At 45.6% G+C, this 16,961-nt stretch overlaps 1 protein-coding gene and 1 long non-coding RNA gene across 5 annotated transcripts in view; one reads left to right on the top strand and one right to left on the bottom strand.

The window, feature by feature from the left end:
* USP44 (ubiquitin specific peptidase 44) overlaps positions 1-16,961 on the top strand; it is a 567,333-nt gene that overhangs the window by 161,297 nt on the left and 389,075 nt on the right. The gene's annotated exons all lie outside the window — the stretch shown is intronic.
* The window catches only part of LOC138514360 (uncharacterized), a 116,843-nt gene that overhangs the window by 87,619 nt on the left and 12,263 nt on the right, over positions 1-16,961 (bottom strand). The window contains exon 2 of the long non-coding RNA XR_011281916.1: positions 2,740-2,854. This is a non-coding gene — a long non-coding RNA (uncharacterized lncRNA). The remainder of the gene's footprint in view (positions 1-2,739; positions 2,855-16,961) is intronic.

The raw sequence follows: 16,961 nt of genomic DNA, 5'->3' as shown, positions 1-16,961 counted from the left end.
GCCTAAAGCAGTAGATAAGGAGCACAGGCAAAAGTGCACCTGCCCCACCTACCATCCCCCCCACAACCTTCTGTAGAAATGGCCACAAGGAATACTGTTTTCAAGGTCAGCAGTTTTAACGATATTTCTTCCAGGTGTTCAAAGAGAGCAGACTGTAAGGCTTTTAAGAAAAGCGGTTGGTCTCAGGGAAGTAGCCTAGACACAGCCGCCGACCTGCAGAGGGGAACAACTTTTCAACAGCTGATTTACCATGGCATGATCCTCAGAATCCCCCTACCCCCAGTTTCCCTGAAAGTCTAAACTGCTGACCAATGGGCTAGACAGGCAACCCCAAATTATACCCCTCAAAGAATTTGAAGAATTGTGAAAATGTGGCTCTTGACTGCAGACAGTCCCTTCTTATGAAAGCAGCCCTGAAAATTACACCAATGCCCATCAAAGGCTTTCAAGGTCGTTTTTTATCATTCTGGATATATAAGATATGATCATTTATATTGCGCCCGTACACAAGTGTTTCTTGTCTGGGATAACTATTGGGACAGGGCCTGGAGCAGCAATGTTTACCTCTCAACTTCCAGGCCCTCCAACTGGAATATTTGGGCCTGTAACTCCTGAGCCCCAATTTATGGAACAGATTTCTCAGGAGAAGAAACACTGGAGACATTGCCAGCTCCATGAGGAGAGGGACCAGCTCCTGCATGGCCAAACCGGATCACCAGGATGATTTCCGACGCTGACTCTCTGATTTGTAGAACTAGGATCAGTGGGAGAGGAAGGAAAGAATATGAAAGACCACCTAGCCACTTTATAAGCATTGCAACCACTCCCCAGGATTCCCGGCAAAGAGAAAAACTGAGCTGTCTTTGCATTCAGCAGAGAAGCAAAGAGATTGATACTGATCATCCCAAACCTCTCACAAATACGGAGGAATACTTCCTCAATATTTGCAGGAGGAAATACCACACACAATATGTCCGTCACTGAATGGTCTAGGCCGCCGAGATGCACTGCTTTGAGGGACAGGCGGTCCTCCTCTGCTCATTCCCCCAGATCTTTTGCCAGAAAATCCAGAGCTCTGGAGCAAGGACCCTATTGGCTGTTAATGTAAGACAGGGCCATTGTATTTCAGAGAGAGAGGAAATGCAGGGCTCAGGATGCCATTTCTAATTCAAGGAGTGGGTCACCTCCTGCACCACCCATTGTTCCTAGTACAACTGATTTTCCTCAACTGCCCCCAACCCACCATACTGCCATCTGCTGTAATAATGGACAGGAAGAGCTGACTCAGGAGGGAAAACCCTTCAGGAGATAGTCCACGAGTAGCCCCCAATTGCAGTTCAAACCCCAAATTTGAAGGGACTGGAATTAGAGCCTCCAGGTCCTGGGATTCCCTCTTCCAGAACCTGCCGGGGTCTGACAATGGTTTCACATGAAGGCGAGCCTAGGGGACTAGAAAGGCACAAAGCCATATGTCTCTCAAACTGTAGGAACTCCCTCACGGTACACTGTGGATGTGGATAGAAGGTTCTTTATGGCTACCTATAGCTTGGCTGCTCTGACCTCTGGGCGCATCAAATTCACTGCTGACATCCAGAATCTCACCACAATAAACTGAAGGTCCTGGGAGGGAAGAAACTATGACTTTGGTTTGTTGATGACTAATCCAACTGGGAGTCAGGGTCCAGCAAGTCTGCTCCACCTGTGTCACTAGCAGATCTAATTAGGAAAAAACATGTATCCTATTCATATGGAAGGAGGCAACTATCAGCCCTCAAACCTTTGTGAATACTCGGCCCAAAGGGAAGAGCTCTGAACTAAAAGTGCTCACCAGCCACAGAGAATCGGAAGAACTGCTATTTCTTTCAAATAGGTATATTGAAGTAAGCATCCTCAGGGTCTAGGGATAGCAGGAAGTCCTTGACTTTGATCAGGGGACTCAAGCACTGAAGACATTCCAACTTAAAATGCTGTGTAATTAGAGAGTTTCAGTCTTTTCAGTCTACGATCAGTCTGTACTATCCCCAATGGTTAGGGACCCAAAAGAAAAAAATAGACTACATGGCCTGAGCAAGGGGGTGTGAACGGTCCCAGAGGGACTCGGGACAAATCTGAATTCTATTCCATAGCCCCATCGAACTAGCCTATTGACCCAGGAATTTCCAAGGACTCTGCACCATTGCTCTCAGAACCATTTGAGGTGATCCCCAAAAGGCCCATTGTCAGGACTTCTGCATTTTCGGAGGAGAGAGGATGTTTGCGACTTTGTGCCCATCTTGGAATGTCATTACATGGGCGTCTGTGGGGTAACATAACCTGATGTCTTTGATTTGCCGGTTCTGCCGGAGGAAAGGAGGACCTGGATTTTGAATTAGTCTTTTTCAGCAGCTTCCGCACATGCTTATAAGCCTTAAAAACTTGATGGACTTTGTACTCTAGAGCATCAACACATAATATATGGCCTTCAAGGGGAATTATCATGGATGAGGATTTTTGGTAAGAGTCAGTGTGCCAGTGCTGAATGTGCATGTAGCGAAGACCTGTTATGGTAGACCCCATGGCCATTGCAGAAGCCAGGGCAAAGTGGAAATTAAGTTTACTTGGGTCCCGACTGCTTGTAAAACCAGACCAGTTCTCTCATGAAGGGCTTTGGAAAGCATCTTAAGGCCCCCCCAGAGCTGTTTCAGCTGTGTACAAAGAATAGGTGGCGGCGTATAGCACAAGCTAAGCTCCTATATATACCTTTGTCAATGCCCCAATCCACTTGTTTGTCTGTGGAGGCTTGTTTGGCTTCATCTGGGCCATAGGACGATCATCACTGTCTCACACTGACTGTTGTTCTTCTCTTTGGTTTGGACTGAAATGAAAGGTACCAGAAAGAAAAACATTTTAAATTGTGTTTTAGCTTATAAAAAGTGTATAAACCATTCGCAAAGTTAATAAAACAACTTCCATCACATTTCATCTTACAATATAATTCCACAACATTTAATTTAATTAAAAAAAAAAAAAAAGAGTTCAAATAGTTCCCAATTTACAAAATACACATTTTTTAAATGCATGCAGCGCTAAAATTAAATGACATTGTCACTCAACATCAATATAACCCACACTAAAATCACTCAACAGTTCTGTACCCAATTTCCGACCTCTACAGTCCTCGAACACATAACACTCTAAGACCAGGTGCTTCAATGTTTCCTTAAAAGCCTCCATCCACAAAATCTACAGTAAGAATCTTGACATGTTTGGTCTCATTTACTTTTTTCGTTCCAGAGTTAGAAACGGATTTAAACAGATCTGCACATACTTTAGGACAAGGAAAAATAAGCACATACTTTGGTAATTCAGTTCTCTTCCTCTAAAATTTGGCAAATTCTCTGTACAGTGCGTATTTTTCCAACAAATCTAGTTTCCGCCCAGTCAAAAATGAACATTTTCTTTTTCACAGCATTAGGCTCAACTTCTAGTTCTTCGCAAGAGGGACCGAATTGAAGGTTTCTACACATGCTCACCCTGAATTCATTCAGGGATACGGCCAAAGCCAGTTTTGTGTTTTTGCCAAGCGCCTGGTAGAGCGAGTTGTTTGGAGGAGATAAAAATGTTGCAAACTCAGACAACTTCCTCCACAGAGCCCTTCTTGCCAGTGAAACTAGCCCAAACTCATACCTGATAATGGCATTCGGAACAGAATTTGCCAACCCCAAAGTTTGCTTCCAAAGCATACCCTGCAAAGAGTTCAAGAAGGGACTCAAATCAGCAAGTGTGAATCCAACCCATATAGAATGATGGGTTCAACCTTGAGTAAGTAAGATTTCACCAAAGGCAGGAGGGAATATCTACACAACTGAATAGTAGAGGGGTAGATTTCCCCTTAAAAAGGTTTTCCATACTACAAGTGAGTTTGAGTTAATCAAATTGTTGTCCAGATACCTCACTGAATGAACTTTATCCAGTAGCTAAGCACCAACCATCCAGTTATATGTTTTTGGACTTCTACTGGTGGTGAAGATCATTACCTTTGATGTCTGTCCATTCTCCTTCAGATTGTTGATCGAGGCATATTGGTAGAAAAGAGTTTGCTTCCTATGTAACCCCATCAGGTTCTTGTCCAATAGAATGATGTCCTCTACGAACGCGAGCCAATTTAGGCTTAGTTTGCCCCTTCTGACCGGGTTTAGGCTTAATTCGCCCATTCAGGCCAAGTTTGAGACCCCCGAGTTCCAGAGACACTCCAGAACTGCAATGCATAGGTTGAACAGGGTTGTTGCAAACACACAACCATGTCTTAACTCAACAAAGGTGGGTACCTTTGCTGACAGAGCCCCAACCATGCTCAAACACACCTCAGAGAAGTTCCTTTGTGAAAGAGTGTTAGAAGCTGTATCATCTCTGCAGAAATCTTTTGCAACGTTAGTTTATTCCACAGGTCTGTCTGCAGTGTCAGGCATTTGATATGTCAATTGACGCCATGTATGTTGTCCCTACCACTCCCCTCTTCACTGCCGTCAACACGTGGGACAGGGTGGTAGCGTTTAAAGAAGTACCCATCCCTGTACAAAAACCCACCGGATAGCATGAAATTACCTTTAGGACTGAGATTTGTGGTTTAAGTTCCCTGAGCAGTAGTGATCCAAAGATTTTACTTGTGGCATCTAACAGAGCAATTGCTCTAACATTTTAGGGTCACTTGACTTGGTATTGGGCTGGTTTAGGTATTTTCTAACTGACCGTCAGAGAGTGAAGCTGGGGGAGTTCCTGTCGGACCTCATCAAATTAAATTGTGGAGTCCCGCAGGGGTCTGCCCCGTCTCCTCTGCTGTTCAATCTATACATCGGACCTCTTTTGGAAATTCTGAAGCGTTACGGGCTGAATTTTCACTCGTACGCGGATGATACACAGATCTTCACCCGAGTTACCAATTTTGAGGAAGCACTTAATTGACTAGGCCAATGCCTAGAGGAAGTAAGTGGGTGGATGTCAAAAAGCTATCTACAGCTCAATGATTCTGCACGATTTTACCGCGGCTGATTTTCCCGCAGCCGGAATGTTTGCATGAGAAATGTGCGAACCACCAAAGGTTCGCACATTTCCCATGCGAACACACGTAGACAACACCTACATACCCACACCACACTCACGACACACCCCCCACCCACACCCTCAACACATCCCCAACATAAACATACCCTACTTACTTTTTCTTCACGCCGAGTCCCTGCGGCGCCAATTCCCTTTCACTTACAGAAAGATGCAAGAGTTTCCCCCCACTACCCCGGCTCGCTATACTGTAAAGTATAGTGAGCGGGGTGTTGCGGGGGACACCCTTGCAGCCCCCCGTTTTTTTTTTCTCGTGTGTGTTGAACTTTTGGTGGTTCAAACCTTTGGTGGTAGCATTTTTAGGACTTTTTGTCCATGTGAACTTTTGGATGCGGTCCGTTCGTACAATTCCCAGCTCAATGCCTCAAAGACGGAGTTAATCTTGCTTGAGCCAAAGCATTTGTTGAATTTTGCAAAGAACCTGCCTATTGCCCTGCTTCTGGGCAAAAAGCCTAAAATTTGCATCCAAGGTAAAAAATCTGGGCTGCATTTAACAGGATGATCTTGGGGCTGAAGCCCAGGTTGGAGCCAAGATTAAAGCTGGGCACTTTGTTCTAAGACTACTGCGTAAAGTGCTCACCTATATACCCACGGAAGATCGGGCAGCTGTGGTAGGAGCTCTAACCAGCGCCCACCTAGACTATTGTAATAGTTAACTTTGGGGTATTCCAGCTAAGCAATTCCAGCGACTACAGAGAACACAGAACGCAGCAATCAGATTGATATTTAAGTTGAAGAAAACTGTTCATGTATCTCCATTTCGTCGCAAGCTACATTGGCTCTCTATTGAGGACTGTATTAGGTTCAAGAAAGCCTGTATCGGCGTTAAGTGTGTTAATGGTATTGCTCCTTTGTATCTGGAAAAGCTAATTCAGCCAGATCACCCTGTAAGACAGTTACGCTCTAGTGATAGTCATTTCTTGGCTATCCCTCAGTCAGCCTACATATCACGGGGCGATAGAAGATTCGCTGTCTTTGGCCCAAGGCTGTGGCATTATTTGCCACTTGAATTAAGGAATATGAGCTCGCTGTCTCAGTTTTGCTGAGCATTAAAAACCTTTTTGTTCAGATAGACAACTCTCCTTATGTTGAGGATTTAATGTTGGTTACATCTTCTATCTGATTTTTGTCATCTGCGCCATTATACAGTTTATTTTGTAAAGTGCGCGTTATAAATTCACAAATCAAATCACTGTTACTTTGCTTAAAAATAGGGATGATGATTGATTCCCTACACGTCCTGGGGACCCTATGGGTAGCGAACACCTATTTAAATAGCACACTCATCGAACGAAGCCAGATTTGTGGGTCACTCTTAACCCCTTAACTGCCCAGGTCCCCCCGGCCCCCAATGCCAAAGCATTTGTAGGTGATTTCGGTATGTCGCCATTCAATCCCTTGAAACTATTTTGTTACATGAGATATCTCAGCCATATTTGGCCCCCTTTCTTCCCACATGTAGGTGGTTATAACGCCAACAAGGAATCCTAGTTTGATGAAGGGTGTGAGAGAAGGTAACCAAAAAGGAAGAACATTTGTTTTTTTTTTCAGAAAATGCCAATAAAATGATGTACAAAGAAGCCTGTGTTTTTTTCCTTGTAAGAGCTAGGTACAAATGGTCTGCTGTGCTAAATTCGTCATTTTCCAGGCTTTCAAGAACGGGTTGAGTGGAAACCAAAAAAAACATTTTTATATGGTTACCATCCGTTTTGTGAGAGGTATGCGATTTGCCCTTCTTTTCCAATAGGACATGCGTGGACGGAATGCAAGAGGAGGGTAGGAAAACTGAATGGGAAGTGAGAAAGGTATACATTTATGAAAAGTAGCTAAAATTCCAAGTTTAGGAAGAGGTGATTTGTGCAGGTCAGGCAACAACTATGTAGGGAGAATTTCCATAGTTTGGGCAAAAATTTTAAAAAGTGACAGAAAAAAAGAAAAAGATATGTGGTGGACATGGTTGGCCCGGTAAGGCAATAGCCTCTGTGAATTTTGAGAAAAGCAATGCTCCGCTACATTCCCCCGACTCTTCCAGTTAGGAAATTTTTTGTAATGTTTCACAAAACAAGTAATACCACAAGCCAAAAACTGAGCCATGCTACAAAGGATCTTTATGCTTACGGCCTAAACAGATGTACTTAGCATGTGTGAATAAGGAAAACAGATCTGGCGAGTGTGATGCTGGAAATGCATTGGAGGGACAGGGCCTCCCTGTCCTTGTCCTTTAGTAGTCCTTTTCATTTGTGTTCTTTATTGTTTTCTGCCCAGGAGTCCATGTGAGACTCCTGGTAGTGTAGCTCTTCCTGTTTTTTGGTTTGGTGTACAGACCCATTGGATAACCTTGTGGCACCCATGGGTGGGGGTACAACCCTGTGCCACTAGTGTATGTTTTTGAGCACTTGTGTGTGACCCACAGAGCAGGGTATGGGCTTGTAGCAGCTCCATGCTGAATTTGACAGGTGCTCTGAGTATCCTCCATTTTGGGATACCCAGGCCCTGCCATTGGAATCAGTTGACTCCTGATAGGAAACAAGATGGCCCCTGTGGCCTCTTGCTTTCTATTGCCTGTTACCAAAGTCCTGGGAAGCCCCGACTCTGTCCTTCCCCCTTACTGGCTATTGGATGCAAGTTCCAAATATGGTGGTGTTGTGAAGTCCAGGCCAGACTTGCTGGAGCCTTCCCAGTGACTGTATGTTGTGGGTACACCCTGTGGGTGGGACCTGGGTGAATGGTGTGTGTGACCAATATGCACTTCTTGTTGTGGATGTCTGGTATCTGGTGTTTGACACAATGACTGAGATAGCCCTGCCCGAAACTGGTCTGAATACATTGTGTAGTGTTGAATGGCTGGGTACTTGTCCCAATACACATTCCTTGTTGCGAGTATCTGAGAGTGAGGAGAATGGCCTGAATGCACTGTATGCCCGATTGGCTGACTGACTGCTGAATGCCCTTCTGATTGATTGGTTGCCTGAGTGTGACCCAGCAGAATGATTGAGAGATCAACTAGTATATCTGGGGGCCTCTCACTGCTAGAATTCGTTCAGAAGCTGAAGTTAAACCAGACACTTAATCTTGAAGTCGAGCAAGAAGGTTGACTGCTGTCTCCCTTCGCCGAAATCTGAAAGCCGTTGAGACTGATCCAAGAGAGGACCTGGTTGGGCGCCCTCTTCCCGTGCTCCGAGGGACCATCGAGCACCGCTAACCTTCAGCGCCCTGGAAGTCAGACCCCCGAAAGGCTGCCGACCGGAGACTGGGACCGCCGAGGAGAACGAAGATCAGCACCAGACTTCCGTCCACCGTCGTCGACCAGGGTTCGCAAGTTTGCTGTAACTGCTGGAGGCCCATTGAAGCTGTGTTGCCCAGAAGCGGGGACCACTTGACGCCGTGCTGTCGACGACTGGAGCCGCATGCTCCCTTGCCCAAGACTTTTTCATTCACAGACGCGCTCGTCCGCACCGCAGCCCACCTTATCCCACCGGAGAAGGCCAGGCCATCGACACGCCGAGGAACATCCGCCAGTGGGTTTCCCGCCACCCAACGACCGTAGAGACGCCAGACGACTTGACGCCCTTGCTTTGCCACAGTTCTTCACCAACTCTTTGCGGTCCAGAACTATCGACATCGATATGCCCTGCACGCCTCTTCCTTGCAGGAAGTCTTCTATCGTCGTCGAGCACCGCTGGGACCAAAGCTGCCCCCTCGACGCAGAGTTCACTTTCTCCGAGGGATCTCGATGATCCGGGGCTTCTGTTTAAAAGGGAGCCGCTTAAGAAGGATCCGTCCACGACTCGTCGTCAAACTCTGCTATTCCATGTACATTGGGGTGGTATAGACATTATAGAAGGAAATAAGACTTATAGAACAATATATGGACTGGGCTTGTGATCGATCTTTACTTTACAGGTTGCCCAGCTGGGGGGGGGGGGGGTCTGCACACAGAATTTTATCTGGTTGGTAGGGGCCAGTATTCTGCCAATTGTTCTAACCAACTTCTTTCCTCTTAGGTCTATTGTTGGTTACCTTTATTAAGTGATTTGTGTGACATTTAACCAGAGTACAGTTGATGCACTTTAATGAAATCTTATAATAATTGTGGTGCCACTTAGAAACGTATATATTTGCAAAGTGAGTTATTGTAATAATAACCTTGAACTTAATTATATAAAGACTGTTTTAACTAATGCAGTGTATGGACATTCCTTTGTGGGGGCTTGGGGACTACACTGTACTTAAGAACCAGCCTGCATCACCTCCTGAGAAGCTAAGCCTTGATTGCTCGTCCATTGCTACCTTAATAGAGGATCTTGGCTGGGGTCCTCTGTGCCTCTTCTCTACTATATAGAGAGCAGAAGTACAGACCCCCCTCTAGTCTTTACAGTGAGGAAGGGCAAGCATACATTTTTTGAAAGAGCACAGGAAGACCTTTTAAAGGGTAGGTCATTTGTGCAGGTTACAAAAGCGTATAGTGCCTAAAGCAGCGACTAAATGTGGCTCACGTTTGGAAAATGAAAGGGTTGTGTAACAAAGTGCAGCAGAAATTGTAGGAAGTCGTTATGAAAACCATGTGAACACAACAAATGTCCTACCTTCCCGGGTTCCCACAGGTGTCCCGAGGACAACGGTATCTCACATGTGTGGGTGCACCTACGTGCGTGCAAAGGGAAAAGGCTAAACCACTGGTAACCCCCAACTCGGCAAAGCAGATTTTGAGGGATTTTGCTCTTATGGACAACCTACAGATTTGGGCCTAGGGTGTAGAAGCCACCAAGGAAAACAGGGAACCCCATGCATTTCCGAAAAGAAGACATCTGTAGGAATCCACAGAGGTCTGACTTGCACGAATCGCCCCATATTGTATTACCCACAATCCCCAGCAAAGTCTGAAATTTGGCCCAAAACCCCTAATTTTCAGACATTTCCCCCTGCCATCCCACCAAAACACGGCGCCAACAACACAATTCCTACCTTCACGCCTTCCCACAGGTGTCCCAACGCGAACGGTACCTCACATGTGTGGGTGGACCTACCTGGGCAAAATCACCCAAGTCTTTCAGCAGAACAGATTTTGCGGGATTTACAGGGAACCCCATACAGTTCCGAAAAGAAGACACCCGTGGGAATCCACAGAGGTCTGACTTGCGTGAATCGTCCCAGAATTTATTACCCACCATCCCCGGCAAAATCTGAAATTTGGCCAAAATAAAACAATTTTCAGACATTTCCCCCCTGCTAACCCACCGAAACAAGGCACAAACACCACGTCTTACCTTCCTGCTAACCCACAGATGTGCCGATGAAAACAGTACCTAACATGTGTGGGTATACCTACCTGGGCGCAAAGGGAAAAGGCTAAACCACTGGTAACCCAAGGCTTTCGGCAAAGCAGATTTTTATTTTTTTAACTTCATTTATTGTGCTTGACATAACAACGGAGGAGTGAGCAATAAACAGTAACAGCATTGGCATGAATAGTTGGTATGCATTATAGATAATCAGGTCAAGAGGGTGTGGGATCAATAACCAAACAATGCACATATATGACAACATTCAAGGCCATCACTCACAACAATGGTTGTTTGAATGTCAGAGCTTTGTACTAGACATCTGTTAAATTAGTAGAAATTGTCAATTTGACGGACTTGTAGTCATTTAGGACACAAAGGAAGGGGTAGTCGACCTGTCAGTGCCTTTGTTTTTTCCATCACTTAGGAGGACGCACTGAAGGGGAAGAGGGTGCAGTTGAGTCACCTTCATGATCATCTGAAATAGAGGATATATAGGATTGAAACAGGGACCAGATGTTTCTGGGACTAGACGTTGGAGGCTGCTGAATCGCCCAAGCTTCCTCTGTGTCAGAGGCCCAGGTCATGGCAGCCAGCCACTGTGTGTGGGTACTCGGAGGCGGAGCCAGCATAGCAGAATACAGCATGCTGCTGTTAGCATACATAGCCCCGCCAACTTACGGGAATCTCGGCCAAGGTCGGGGAAGTCACGTAAGAGACATTTCAGTGGGGATGGAGTGATCTCGTGGTCTAGAACAGCTGAGAGCGTGGAGCAAATCTCAGCCCAAAATTGGGTAAGGTGGGGGCAGGACCAGATCATGTGAATATAAGTAGCATGTTCAGATCTACACCTCGGGTACCTGGGGGGTGATCCAGTGACATGCGGTGCAGTCTAATAGGGGTGTAGTGGAATCTGTGTAAGATCTTAAATTGAATAAGTTTGAAACGGGAATTAAATGATACATTGTGGGTGCGAGCACACATATGCTTCCAGCATTGGTCAGTTATGTCCACCCCCAGATCTGCAGCCCAAGAGTGTTTAAGCTTATCAAATGACGTAGAGGTTCTGAACTGTAGCAAGGAGTAGAGCCTGTAGACCTTCCCTCTAGTGGTTGTAGCGTTCATGATTTCGGCTAAAATAGGATAGTTGGGGGGTATACTGGGGAAACTTGGATAATTTCTTTTAAGGAATCGGCAGAGGCCTGAGTATTGAAGCCAAATGGGTGATCTTCATTGGAGGGGTCTGGTAAGTCGGGCCATTCTAAAAAGCTACCCTGATCGAAGACATCTCGAAGGGTCTCGAATCTCGCCTCCGCCCAGTGGTGTACCTCGGTCAAGAAAATGCAGGGGACTCCTGGGAGGAAGTTCCAAAGGGGCAGACAGCTGTGAAAGGGGTGAGTGCCACCGGACAGTGTCCATATTTTGGTTAAAGCAAAGAACATGGTGCCTACCGGGTCCAGAGGGCTACAACTAAAGGTAGGAGGAGAAAGGACTAAGGTCTACAACTAAGGGTAGGAGGAGAAGGGACTAAGGTACGAATATCCCGTCCATCAACCACCCCAACACTCGAGTCTTATGTGTGGGGGTGGGGGTGGGGGGGTGGCGTTTAGATGGTGAACTAGTATCACGCAAATTGTACCTGGGCAACCAGCCAGTATTTTTCGAAGTTGGGAGCTCCGAAACCACCGCCATCCATGGGAGCAGCCAGTCTGTTAAGTTTAAGATGGACTGCACCGGAATGCCACAAGAATGTGTTGAGCGTGCGGTTTAGCGACTGGAGGAATTCCCTACCGGGCCACAGGGGGAGGTTAAGGAATCGATACAGAAGTTGGGAGAGCATAACCATTTTCAAGATACCAATCTTCCCGGCGAGGGAGAGTGGTAGTTTGGCCCAGCCCAGACATTTCTTGGTGAGCGTGGTTAGGTAACTCCGGTAGTTGGAGTCATACACCTTGTCAGGATGGCGAGCAACCACTGCACCGAGGTAGGTGAGTTCCAATTGTGACCACGTGAATCCCATGATGTCGGGGGGAGGGGTGGTAATGTCAGTGAGTGGAAAAAGAGTAGATTCTGAACAATTAACCTTGAGGCCCGATATCAACCCAAAGTGAATGAAGTCCTCAAGAATCAGGGCGAGGTTGCGTTCTGGTGAACGAATGAAGAGTAAAGAGTCGTCTGCATATAAGGAGACAATGACCGGTCTGCCTAGTAATCTCAGCCTCGGTGCGAATGTGCTTGCCGTATCCTATCTGCCAAGGGTTCAAGGGCTATGGCGAAAATCAGACGATAGAAGGAGCAGCCCTGTCTCGTGCCTCTGGCTATGTAGAAGGAGGGGAGCACCTGTCCTCAGTGTGGACCCTGGCTACTGGATTTGAATATAGCAGTTTGACCCAAGATAGAAAGCGATGCCCAAAGTTGCATTTCTTGAGCACCCGCCAAAAGTAATTCCATGAGACGGAGTCAAATGCCTTCTGCATATCAAGGGCTGCTGCTACTGCTTGTGTGTTAGGATCGATTCGACTGACAATATTAAAGAGGCTTCGTAGGTTAAGGGATGTGGACCTGCCTGGGATAAATCCCAACTGGTCCGAGTGAATAATGTGGACATGTAAGAAGTCAATTGTATGGCCATAACCTTAGCGTAAATCTTAACATCACAGTTGATCAGGGAAAGGAGCCGATATGAACCACATTGAGTGGAAGGTTTGACCAGTTTGAGTAAGACAGTTATAATGGCTTTGCAAAGGGTGGGGAAGTGTGCCCACCACGCAGGATTCTTCCCATAATGCTAGAAGTTGGGGGACCAGACAGGATTTATATTGTTTATAAAATTCGACCGGGAAGCCGTAGGGCCCAGGGGCTGTACCTGATGCAAGGGAGTCAATTAGGGATGTAACGGTATACCGTTAAAGATACCGTGAACAACTTAATTGAACAATAACCGTCACATTGTTTATACCGGTATACCGTTCATACCGTTAAGTGTGCTTTTCAATCTGATTCGGAAAGGCTGCATTAAGCAAGTGCTGCACAGTCTTGATCTTGCACTGTTGGATGTGCCGTCTGCCAAGGGGGCCTTGTTTGGCAGACAAGAGCATAGGGGAAGTGAGGCCACATTAGTAAATGCAGCTTTGCTGCTGTGACCGCTCCATCTGTGATCAGTAGAGTCTGGTCAAAGATCAGCCGACTTTGCGCCAATTGTGTTGAAATTTTCCCAGTGACTGAACCTTTGTGTTCCCCAGGCAAAGCTGGTAATGATGAGCTGATTGATCGGCTCTATAAGCATACTGGAGAGTCCAGTCATAGACTCCGCCACACCTGGATTTCATGGGCAAACTAGAACAAAGCTGTTTTGTTTCAGGCATTATTTATTTGAAAGGCAGAATACATATTATAAAGGTTTTCACACAGTCATGCTGCCCCAGGCTACAGGTCAGATCTTCTATGGTGATTGTCCCGATTTTCAATTTGCAATTAGCAAGACCACAGGGACATCACGGGGGGTGAGCTGCGGGCCTGAACTGAAAGTGAGCATTTTATTTTTCCTTTTGTTCTTCTGTAAACAAATTTAATAAAACTTTCAGTGTCTTGCAAAACAGTGGAGCCAGCAGCACTTTGCTTAGCAACCACTCAGCCAGCAGGAGCAGAAATGTATCATTCAGCCTGGCCCGGCATCATGTGCCATTAGTTCAGTAAGTTAAGGTCCTAAAGCACTGAGCAAACACACATTGGAACAGCTCTTGCTCTAGTTGTGCAAATTGTAAAAAATAATTACAAAAAAGGACAGCCAGTGAAGTCATGCATATCGAATTACTCTCCGCAAGGTTTAGATTCATGGAACTTTTCTCATGGTCACGGATCGGATAGCCACCCAGTTCTGTTTAGAATTCTGGGATTTGTAGTTTTCCCACCAATTTGAAAGATGGGGGAACTACACATCCCAGAATACAAAGGTGGGATACACATCCCAGAATACAAAAGTGGGAATTAACTGGATGCCCTTCTGATGCATGTCCACAAACAACGTTAGCTCTGTAGACCAGACATGGACTGGCCTTTAGGGCAATAGGCCCATGGCCGAACCAAAAACGCGAAATGCTTGTGTTTTTTGGGATAAAGTGGGGCACTTTTTTGGCCAAAGTGGGACAATTTGATGAGTGACTTCACTATGCGGCTAATAGTTTTGACCACTGTTGTTGAATAAATATTCTTTTAAATGTACAATTTGCATCACATTTTATCAAAACTCCCTCTTATGTACTATTCAACAGGGTTCCCAAAGGAATGAATTCCCATCTGCAACTGTGTGCCACTTTTATGTTAGTGCCTGAGACAATTTTATGCCCCCGTCCCACCCTGCTGTAGACTGTGTGAACACTGGGCCTATCAGTGCTTTCTGCTAGTAAATAAACTGCCCCCCCCCCCACACTGTCCTCTGTGTAGATTTGCACATTGGCACTAGAGTTGTTGTTTCGCTTGATCCTTCACCTACCTGTCTTCTGCATATGGCACTGGACTCAAGCAGGCAGGACAGATTCTACATTCAATTTTAATTATTCATAGCAATGGGGGTGAAAGCATTCCTCCCTCTGAACTCTCATCACAAGGGTCCTAATGCATTCAGACCTTGGGAAAACGGTAATGATGGGGCTGTGGTGAGGTGGTGGTCTAGGCCATATTTGTGCTGATATGTATTTGAACTTTGTCATTTTTTTTGCCACTATCTTCAAGAAGGTAAATGAACATGTATTGCAAGAATCAAGAAAGAAATCAACAGTGCCCATGAACGCTGTCACTTAGGATTACATGGTCAGTGGTGACTCCAACATCAGACCTTCATAATACACCAGGCAGATGGTAAACAAGCTATAGTGATTAGATCACTGTGCAACCTTTCAGTATGTTTGTGTTGGTTATGACATTTTGCGCTTTCAGACCGCACGCGAGTGACTTTTCTCCCTTTAATGCAATAGAGTTGTCAAAACAAAACTTTGTCGCAGCGAGGGGTCATGATGCCTATGCCACGTGGTTCCAAAACAATGCAAGTCGAGGCCAATTTTCAAAGCGATGATCTGTGACTGAGCAGCAAGCTCATTGCTCAAAATGTGAATTATAACACTTCCCACTAGTCACTTTCATAGTGCTAACTCGTTGATCGCCTTGAATGAAAGACCAATTCTGCAGCCGCCTTAGATTCCTGGAGGATCAGCTAAATATGTGCAAACACAAGTTTCAAAAAGCTACCTTGCTACAGCTGGAAACTCCTGCCTGCGTATTCGTAAGTTAACTAAAAAGCATTGACTTAATGGTAAGTTAAAGAACTTTAAATGCAAAAAGGCAATGTAAAAAAAAAATTATATATATCTTTTTTTGGTACAAGTAGTTTCAGTTGGAGCAGTGTTTAATGCCATTCCGTAAACTGCATGTGCCTGACACAAAATTAATTTGCTAGCAATAGGAAGAATAAATACAGTGCCAAGAAGGAAAAGGATTTAGTTTGGGTTAGTGGCTTTGGGGTTTATATATTTAATATGGATAATGTTTTCTAAACATATGACAATAGGGGATTTCGCTGCTTCCATCATTGAATTTACATATAATAAGTCACACCGCGAAATTCACTCATCTCTGCGGTTATTCCCTGCTGCCATACCAAACAGTAACATGTCCGTGATTACTGAACACCGTTTGGCCCGCAAGTAAACTAAAGGCTGAAGCGGGGAGAGGGAGAGAGAGAGGGAGAGAGAAGAACAAGCGCATACTACCATCAGCCTCCATTGATCTGTGGCATGTAGATGAACAAGATGGTAACATGTTCATCTTCACCAGTAGCCAGTGGGGGAGCTAAAAGCCTAAATGACCACTTAAGAAAAGCTATTAAGTTTGCTTTGCCAGCCGCAGCAGGGCTCCCACCCCTCTCCCCCTCCTCCTCTCCACACGTGTTTTTGTGGCGTTTGGTGGAAGCAAGGGGTGGCATTTCAGTGGAAAGCATGTTGAAAAGCCCAATTCTGGCCCTGGGTGTCTGGTTTTGTTTGTGATGATAAATCTGACAATGTATGACCTTTTAAGAAAATATTTGTTAAGATTAGTTAACTCCACCTGCTATATTGCGATAACCATGATATACCGTCATTTGTCAAGAAGGTTATCATACCGCCATAAAACGAATACCGTGACACCCCTAGGTTCAATAGCTGTAGATATTTCTTTGGCCGCAAAAGGTGCGTCTAGTCACATACGAGTTTCATCAGAAAGAACAGAGGGGCAGGCTGTCCAAGTACAAGTCAACCTCAGACCCAGGGACAGTGTCGGAATTTGTGATAGGGATTCCTAGAATGATTGGAATTCCACATTGATTTCCTGTGGGAGCAGGACCAGGGAACCATCAGGCCTTTCTATAGCTGGGATATGTGGGGATCCCGTTTCCTGGCAGAGAAGTCTGGCCAACACGCGGCCAGGCCGTTCGCCCTCACCATACTGCCTAGTAAATCCAGGATTATCAATAAACTTCCTTTCCCTTTTGGTGTGGGTTCGAAATGTGTCCAATTCAATACCAATATTGGAGAGGGCTTCTGAAGATCG

Source organism: Ambystoma mexicanum, chromosome 12 (genome assembly GCF_040938575.1).
Source record: "Ambystoma mexicanum isolate Mex_15411 chromosome 12, UKY_AmexF1_1, whole genome shotgun sequence".
Lineage (NCBI taxonomy): Eukaryota > Metazoa > Chordata > Amphibia > Caudata > Ambystomatidae > Ambystoma > Ambystoma mexicanum.
Note: the sequence above shows the minus strand (reverse complement) of the source record. Positions and strands in the feature narration are given on the sequence as shown.